The sequence below is a fragment of the Miscanthus floridulus genome, chromosome 15, assembly GCF_019320115.1.
Source record: "Miscanthus floridulus cultivar M001 chromosome 15, ASM1932011v1, whole genome shotgun sequence".
NCBI lineage: Eukaryota > Viridiplantae > Streptophyta > Magnoliopsida > Poales > Poaceae > Miscanthus > Miscanthus floridulus.
This window is the reverse complement of record NC_089594.1, coordinates 44,269,893-44,279,905: the sequence shown is the minus strand read 5'-3', so window position 1 is coordinate 44,279,905 and position 10,013 is coordinate 44,269,893. Positions and strand designations below refer to the sequence as shown.

Here is a 10,013-nt window from a genome sequence, read left to right as displayed (position 1 = left end):
GGGCCACACCCGGGCTCTTAAGGTTTTAGACTATAGGACAAATGGGCAGGTGCAAAAAAGAAAGAATAAAAAACAAAATTATGCTAAGGTAAAAATAAGGAACGGATGAGACAAGCTTCCCCAAACAAAGTAATTCATCACAAAATGAAAATTGATGTATTCGTCAATACAACTGTTCACACAGTGGCTCCCTCACAAACTTAAACTATTATATATGTTGGCTACTTCTACTGTTCCCCAAGCGCATAGATGGCGTCCATGCTCCAGTCATCGGCGTACCCTCTGTAGATAGTAGCAAAGTCCAGGTCCAGGTGTCTTCCAGAGGTAGGCACCAAGTACCGCAACAAGTTCATAAGTTCATGGGCATCATCCAAGAGCGTTTACTGCCACCAGACATAACCACCACTGCAAGGGCCCCGCCTAGTTCTGCTCCCTCGACTTTGTCGAGCACAATGGGTACCTCAAGGGCGTCACACCCATAGATGCTCAGCAGAAGAGCATGAAGCTCTAGACTTTCCCATACAAATAGAGCAGCTCCTGGATAGGGATGTACCCTCTGTAGATAGCAGCAAAGTCCAGGTCCAGGTGTCTTCCAGAGGTAGGCACCAAGTACCGCAACAAGTTCATAAGTTCATGGGCATCATCCAAGAGCGTTTACTGCCACCAGACATAACCACCACTGCAAGGGCCCCGCCTAGTTCTGCTCCCTCGACTTTGTCGAGCACAATGGGTACCTCAAGGGCGTCACACCCATAGATGCTCAGCAGAAGAGCATGAAGCTCTAGACTTTCCCATACAAATAGAGCAGCTCCTGGATAGGGATGTTGCCTGCCGAAGTATGGCCACCATAGCTGGAGGATGTCTCTAACATCTCATCAAACTTTATGAACTGGCCGACCTGAGTAGCTGCAGGGAAAAAACCCCCACTGGCGCGGTCCCAAGTAGTTTCCCCTCCGACAAAGCTTGCCCAGAGAAGATCCGCTAGAAGAAGTCCACGTGTGGCTTTATCCCAAGGAAGGCCTCACACACAGTGATGAAGCCGGTGATATGCAGCACCCTAGTTAGATTGAGGTGCTGCAGCTCCTAGCCCCACTCATTGAGGAGCCCACGCAGGAACCAGTGCGCGGGGTATCCTAACCCACGCTCATGGAAGGTGAGGAAGGAGACAACCTCGCCATCCCGAGGTCATGGGAAATACTCCCCCGTAGGAGCCCTCTAGTGCGACATATCACATGGACGTTAACTGGTTGACCACAAGTCTAGTAATCCATAGGAAAGTCATCATTACCATAGCCATCTGTTACCCATCCGGGATTTTTATCCAAATAATGAAAATAAATAAATATAACATGGGGTTCATGAGGCTCAAAAGGCTGACACTAGTTTAACTACAATTAGCTTTTAGTGAGTCATCTTTTAGCAATTGGGTGGCAACAGGTTTATTCACAAGCCCATGTAAACACATGATTAGGTAAACATGAATAATGAATAGCATAAACGGATAATCATTAGTGATCATTTATTCCATAAGGGTCCAAGGCCGCTCGTGACCGTGAGTACGGCTGATATACCAGTATGTTTTACACTCTGTAGAGGTTGTACACTTTCACTATGAGTCGTGATACCCATATGCCCGGGTTTATAACTCCTAAAACACTTCCAAGGTGAGTAGGCAGGGTTCACTATGAAGCCTTTCAAAGGTTTGTCTAAGAAGTTAGGGCCATTAGATTCACTTGGCAAATAGATGTACGAACCCCCTTGTCAAATAGCACAATTCCATCACGGTTATACACATAAGAGTAGAGGTTGTCCTATACCCGATTCGGCAAGCCATTCTTACACCATAAAGGTAATCTCTAACAAGCTAGAAAAGATCCTCGTACTGAGCTAAAGCCAGAGCCATGTAGCCCTCACAGCTGTACTATAAGTCCCAGATGTTCACTTACAGATAAGACATTAGGGAGAGGAATTTGAAGCATTTAGAAAGTAGCTAAACACTCCAGCCCCCTATTTCCAAGTTGTTAAAAGTCATCTTTTAATGTTTATTGCATATACCATTAGTCAAGTTACAAAATCATGGTTTAGTTGAGCACTAGCAAAGCTACCCAATGCATATCCCATAGGAGACAAGGTATAAGTTCAATTCTAGGGAATCCCTATCAAGGTGACACATGCAATATGAATTAAATGTATTAAAGTTTATAGGAAATAAGCGGTAGAGTCTTACTGCCTATGACCGGAAGGTCCCGGGTTTGAGTCGTGGTCTCCTCGCATTGCACAAGCGAGGGTAAGGCATTGCACAAGCTCTCTGCACTGGGTACGCCCCTTTAAAGTTAATCGAAAACAAGGATGATCCCATGCTATACTTGCCTTGAACAAAGTGTTCTTGCTGATCCTGCTCGTCAAAGTAGTACTCTTGATCACCCATAAATTGCTCACCATCAATACTTGATAATCACAGCAACATATAAGCATCCAAAAGCAATCATGCATAGCAAACAAAGGATATAGATTAGAATAGTACACCAATTAGCATAAAATCAAGATGAAAAGTTTATAAAAGAAATCTACGTCTTGCTACAAACACACAGACGTGAAGATCACAAAAATCGGAGCTAAAACGAAGAAGTTATGAATTAAACAAGATTTCCTTTATGAAAAGTTGAAAACATACATAACAGTAGTATGAACATGTAGATTACACAATTATGAACCTAACACAACTTGAATGGATCAAATTAGAGTTAAAACGAAGATTTTAGGTGTAAAACAAGATTAGTTGCAAAATTGTAAATAGATGAAAACGTATTTTAGATCTAACCGGTAAAACAACGTTTTTAGAAGAAGAAAGCGTATTTTGAATCTAATCCGAAAGAAAATACGTTTTCAAAAATAGAAAACATATTTTGGGGAATACATCAAGGACCGCGGGTTTGAACTTAGAATCTTGCGAGGGTTCTTTTGCAATTTTACCGGCCGAATCGGTATCATGAAATCTGGACCGTTGGATTAAGATCGGACGACCCAAAATAGATCAGGAGGGGAAGGCCACCAGCGTCGAGCAGAACAGCGATGGCACCATGGCCGAGCATGGCGGTGCGAACGGAACTTAGCCTACGGGCTATGGTGGGATGAACCAAAGGCACTGGAAGATAGAAGAAGGAACAGAGAGCTCGGCTAGGTAGCTTACCGAGGCATGGAGCGATGGAGGGCGACGTAGTGTACGGTGTAGCGGGCGGCTCATCGGCAGCTAGGGTTTGGCGGTGCCGTGTCTCGGTGATTCGGCGAGGGCTGCTGCTAGTTCTAAGATGGAATAGAGAGGCGGCGGGGTCGGCTGCTATTTAAGGCCAAGGAGTCTTGGGTGGCACGGCAAAGCGAGTCATTGTGCCGGCGGAGTCGGAGTCGATGGCGGCGGAGAATCCAGCTCGGTCATGCGCGAGGAAGAAGAACAGTGCACCGCTGACATGTGGGGCCAATTGGTCAGTGACTCGCGTGGGGAAGAGAACGGCGCGACCCGAGTGATGCTGTTAGGCTGGCCTGCTGCGGAGGGAATGGGCCACCTACGAAGACTTGGGTTGTAGCGGGGAAGCGGGAGGAAACTGGGCCACGTGGGCGACTGGGCCACGCGGGGAGAACCGCTGGGCCAGATCCAAGAGAGGGAGAAGGGAGAAAATAAAATTCCTTTTCTAATTTTCTCAACACAATTTCAAATCCAATTTAAATCCAAATTTAAATTATTTTGCAAATTTTGATTAAACCAAAGCATCATAAATAAAATATGCAGCAACATGTATGCACATACATGTATGTAAACCTTATATTTGATTTTATTTTTAACAAAGTTATCATTTTTTTAAATTTAAATGCTCACAAAATGCATAATTAAATCATTTTCTCCTATTTTAAAATCTTGTAAATTTTAGGGTGTTACAAATAGGCAAGGCTACATAGGAGAGAAATATACTCTATGTTGTGTTGTCTCAATAGTTTGCATTATATTAATAAAGAAAAAATTCTTCACAATTATATAGGTAAGAAATCTTCAAAAATTTATGTGAAATTGATCGTTCGTCATACCATGATTTGATATATATTAGACTATTAATAATTTTATGGTTTGATAACTTTTATTTGTCTACATATTTATTATAAGACATAAGTCTAACATTGCTATTCTTTTATTTATATATGAATTTTTCTAGACACGTGCGTGTCGCACCTGCATTTCCACTGGTAGAAAGGAAACTAAGTTTCAATTCTATTTGATAACTTCCATCAGATTTTAGCGAAGACCTCCATGATCACCATCTCTACCAAAAGTCTACAACGATTTTTCACGTTCTTTCTTAATTCTTCATCATTATGCAGCAGTGACAATGGTCTGAATCAGTTAGGTTGTTCTAAAAATGATCTGCACAACGGTGTTAGACTTCACTACAAGAAAACGACCTTCTACGACATTGCACTTCTGTTGTAGAACCCAAAAATTATGTCATGTTTCACAATTTACGACGCACGTGCGATGAAAATGCATTTGTCACCTATTCCCCGTACCTAATGATGTTCCGGAACAAAACTGGCATTCTCGTCGTAATTTTTGCAATGTTCATACTTGCGTCGTTGATTTACGACGCTCAGTTTTCGTCGTTATCAAGCAAAGAAAACATCACAAACACATTCACCATGGATGATTATGCATGTGCCACATAGGATAATAAAACATCATAAAATATTGTTGTCATATGATGTGACAATGACTAGGATCTAACGTGGCAATTTAATATAAAGATTTAAATCATCACAAAATCTTTGATGGCCCAACAAAGCTTCAGATCAATAACATTCAAACAATTATCATAGTTTCAGATCAATCAAATAATTGTTCCTATTCCAATCTAAGCATCATATAGGTCAAGACTAGTATGTTATTATGTTTTCCCAGGTGCACAAGTTACAAGACCATTATTAAACCTAAACCAACACTAAGTCCTTAACGCCAAGTACAACTGCAACTACACAGTTCTCCAATTTTCGACAATGGCTCGCAACATTTTCAATCCATGGATGGGCCCTGAAAGCAACAACGGTAAGAAGTTAAGCAAAGTAAACATAACCAAGGATAAGAGATAAGACATTATAGACCAAAACATGATTTTTTCACTATTATACCGCAACGCAGAAACATGATCTTCCTCACATAAGGGATATAGTTTGCCTACTATATAGATGACTATTCACCATGCCTATAAGGTTGCAACACATGCATCTTCTTCAGTAAGAAATTGACTTTTCTGTCGTACCCATTCAATTTTTGCTACAGCCAAGGATATTACAGTAGCTAGAAATTGATGATCTTTCAAGTAGTATCAAGCTAAACATTAAAAAATACATATATGTGTTTCGGTTGTCAATACAAATAAGCATGGTGAAGAAGCTAAATGAAGCAATGACCATTATGTGTTTCGGTTGCAAAATTTACTAGCTCATGTGTTGTATTACAGAGGCGTTGTTATGTTGAGCTGGGAAAGACAACACTTACCACCAATTCAATCAAGTGGTTTTTACCTGATCAAGCTTGAGATGGCAAACAAAGTTTGCTGCAAGTTTCCCACAGCTACCAAATGTCAACCTTAAAATTAAACTAAATTAGATCAGATACTTGCTTCAACATGTTTGCAAAAAATGAGACCAAATATAGACAAGTTAAATTTACTTGCTTGAACATGTTTGCAAATAGCGAGACTAAATGTCACACTCGATTTTAAGGACAAAATCGGATGCACATCATATGTATGCCAGGATCAATTTATTCATACATATGACGACTTCATTACAGTATCATAGCAATGTTCTTACTTTAACGATAACATCATTACAAAATGACCTGTAGGTCTGAAAGAAAATTGCATAAACTTTATTTAACTCCAGCGGAATAGGACTCCATCTTCACAGGAAGGTTGACTGGGGGCAACACCAGCCTAGAACACGTCGTCAGGGTCGAACGCACCGTCTTCAACGCACTCCTCGTCGTCACCAGCGTCTAGGTGGGGCAGCAGAGAGGACAAAGAGGAAGGGTGTGTACATCGAAATGTACTTCACAAGTTTAGGAAAGTATGACATGAGGGCCAACATAAGGAAATGCTTATAAGGTTGGACACACGTGCTTAAGCGACACATCCTAATTTTCCTTAAATCCTTAGCACCTAATTACTAGGTGAAATCTACCTTCTCCTCAAGAACCATCTGAACCAACATACGGATCCCATCCGAGCAAACCAACCATTTCCTTACCAAGGGAACCACCCATCCAAACCAAAGTCGTCTAATCACGAAGAAGTCCAGGCCGCTCTTGTCCGTGAGTACGACTGATATATCAGTTTTACACTCTACCGAGATTGCACACTTTCACCACGAGTCATGATGTAACACCCCAGGTGCCACGCAACCCAAGGATGCTACACAACTACACCACAAAATGCCGAACTAGAAAATTTCGGCAGCAAATACCTTGAAACCAGCCCAACGCGGAAGCAACAAATAGATAGATTATCAAGTGTGGTTCTCTAATATAACAACTACTCGACTTAAACAAACATGAATAAGGATACTCACATCTCATAAACTTAAAAGAACACATCTTAGCATTATGTAGGATCCCGTGAAAGTGTATGTAGTGCAACTAACCCACTTCCCTCCATGCTAGCATCAAAAGACAACCTGGGGAGGGGAAAACAAGAGTGAGATTGAATAATCTCAGCAAGCGAACTACTTCAACAGGCTATTTAAACCACATTAGATTAACCAATCATTCGATAAAGTAACAAGTATTAACATCTCCACCAATCTACTTGATATACCAAGAATTATGCGATCATGGCAATGGCAAAAACAACATTAGTCTGTACAATAGTTACCATAACAATTGATATAAGGTCCATGTAGAACAATAGTTAACAACCCTCAAAAGCCATAGCATATAGGCCTCCATAACAACTAAAAATATAGGTAGCATAAATACAGAACATATACCTAATGCAGAACATATACCTGAAAAAAATGGAATAACATTTGCAATGGCATTGAAGCCCATACGAATGCACTGCAACAACACATATAATATCTCCACAGTCCATAGGCCATACCATAATACACATCACCATAGAGAAGCATCACTTATCATGTTAGTCATTGCAACTCTATCACGCCAATATTTCAAATATCCATACATAACAAATATGCGAATGGCAAGAAGCTCACATACGATATATTCGAAATCCCATAAGTAACATCCCAGTGTATGTCGGCACAAGGTAACTTCATCACATCCCACATCCAAAACATTCTGAATTATATATCAATGCACATGAACTCCTGCCTTCACACCTATTAAGGTGTGAAGTTGTATCGGCACCCAATAAATGATGATGTATGCATATGCCTGCATATGAACTCCTGCCTTCATACCCAACAAGGTATGAAGCTGCATCGTTATGACGATGTTGTACCGGTACGGTCGCAACCATAGGTTCGCGACATAACTCCAAATGCCATGCAATGCAATGTGATGCAATGCCACAATATAAATGCTATCTTCAGAATCCAAATACCACATACTCCATAATGACAAGAGAACAAGCCATGATAATATATACGGAGAGATGCATAAAGAGCTTATTCAACATAAATAGTATCAACCATGATTGAATTATAAAATCTCATGTATGCCAAGTATCAATGAAATCATTCTCCATATCATGTTATCTATGGGTCACCTTCATTTTAACAGGTATAGGATAGAATGTAAGTATTATCTTTTTAAATATGGAGTAAAGCACCAAATCTGTAATCTAAGCCCAAACCATGTATATCATATTTAAAAAGGAACTTCTAAAATAGTGCTAGTCAGCCCGTAACTTAATTCTTAAGTTTGAACAAACATATACCCAAAGACTTCTAGAAACTACTTCTGACCCTACTCATAACCCAAAACTTCATTTGGTCCGCACGTGTTAGCCCTAGGAGACAAAAAGTAGCATAATGCCACAGTTATTTTCAAACACCAAGATCAACATAATGCTATAACAAATCCATCAGCTATTAAGCCACTAAGGATTCCATAGACTTCGTCTATAGTAAAAGAATCATGAGATAGTTTAAATTACCAAGTTTGTGCCACATGTGCAATATACTATCAGCCTCAACCATGAATTCGAAAACCATCATCCATTGAACATTTCATTTATCTATGCAGCCATGTCGAATTAAAAAGGAATACACCCACACATAGCTGTACTAGTAACATCATATTTATACTTCTGCCATAACTATGAGCATCCTGTATGTTTTTCAGATTACCACATATAAGTATGTATGCTGCATTTTATAAGTGGAGGCAGTAAAGATAGCATGTTAAAGTGGTAGCAACACAACAGCAACATTCACTTGCCTTTACCGACGATGAAAACGGACGCTAGTTGCGTCTCGAAGTGACTCCACCTGAACATACATGTTTTTCAATTTGCAGCAGTACCAAAGATGTATATAAACAGCAAACAAATGCTTCATATGCTCGGAAAAACCCCCACAAACAAGGCCTGACAACACTCTGGAAATTCAGCCAACAGCAGCACTGCTGCTTCATCTTTTTGTATCTTTTAATCTATTAAGGCTATGATAGCAAACAAATACACTTTGGGGATCTACACAACAAGACCTACAACTTTCATGAAGACATTATATTTTTATCATGCTTAAAAGATGGCCTAATCGGCAGTTGAAAACAGGCTTCAGAATTTGTCTAACAATTGAGACAGCAGACTTCACATTTTTATAACTCCATATCCATTTGTCCAAAAATTATGAAATTTGGCCAGATTGCAAATCATCTCATGGTATACAACTCTCATATTTATCACATTTGCAGATAGGGTCAGCAAGGTGGCCCAATGAATGAGCAAAGAATAACGGAACATTCTGCAGAGAAAACAGTACCTCTAACTTCAAAAATCTATATCTAGAGTTCCTCTTATCCAAAAGCCATGATCTTTACCAATATGGAAAGCTAATGAAAATGCTACAAGTCTCCTATAATTTGTAAAGTCATATAAATCCTCTAAGGTTCTTCAAATCCGGCTAGATCCAGCTCTGTCCAGATTTTCGTCAGAAAATAGCAGCTAGCTTAGAAAATTCATCTCTCTCAAACCATCTGGGCTAAAATCATGAAATTTCACAGGCAAACAGATCTGAAGGTCCTCTATAACTTCCATATTATCAACTTGTTGAGGAAAAATCGTTTAGGTCAACTAAACCACATGAACAGTAACACTGCTCGAGCTCCAGGACAGCAGACCCTAGGTTGACATCCAAATGGTGATTCCCCCACAAACCCACTAATCCCCATGACCAAGAAACATCTAAGCACCTCAATTAACAGTTTTAAAGTGGATTCACCTCACCTTGGATATTCCCCAAACCTAGGGCAGCAGGAAGAGATGGGGAAAGGACTAATCTCCATGAAAGACGCACCTCTTCTTGCTCCTCTTGACATCCCCGATCCGTTTTGTTGGATCCCCCCAAGGGTTTGGCGCTGCAGAGCTTGGATTCAAAGGTAGGCAGCCATGGGAGGAGGAGGGAGAGAGGAAGAACATGAGGAAGAGGGGAGGGTCGGTCAGAGGAAGGAGGGGGCGTGAGTGAAGGAGGGGCTGGCTGGCTGGGCCTTTAGCAGGCCTCCCCTTCCCTATCTTTCTTTTTTTTGGGTATTACATTCTCCCCTCCTTTAAGGAATTCGTCCCCAAATTCTACCACTCAAAAACGTGAATAGAGAAAGATATTGTTAAAGCATCCAAGGTACCCCATGTGGCACCACCACTCAAGAACACGGGTCCATGCTTGAACTTAATTGTCTACCAAAACTTTAAATCTCTAAAGCATTCCATGATTACTCCAAAACATTGCACCGAGCACCCTTATTCCTAAGATGAATTAATATCATAGGGATAGAATACCTCACACAC

The 10,013-nt window shown here is 40.6% G+C and overlaps 1 long non-coding RNA gene across 4 annotated transcripts; it reads right to left on the bottom strand.

The window, feature by feature from the left end:
- Positions 1-5,567: 5,567 nt before the first annotated feature.
- On the bottom strand, positions 5,568-9,704 carry LOC136509116 (uncharacterized). 4 transcript variants are annotated; one of them, XR_010772230.1, is made up of 4 exons: positions 9,456-9,704; positions 8,447-8,496; positions 6,613-6,717; positions 5,568-5,629 (listed from the first exon to the last, which is right to left on the bottom strand). It is a non-coding gene; the product is annotated as an uncharacterized lncRNA (long non-coding RNA). The 4 variants fall into 4 exon arrangements; XR_010772228.1 differs by lacking the exon at positions 5,568-5,629 and adding an exon at positions 5,817-6,040; XR_010772227.1 differs by lacking the exon at positions 5,568-5,629 and adding an exon at positions 6,422-6,507.
- Between the last annotated feature and the right edge of the window lie 309 nt (positions 9,705-10,013).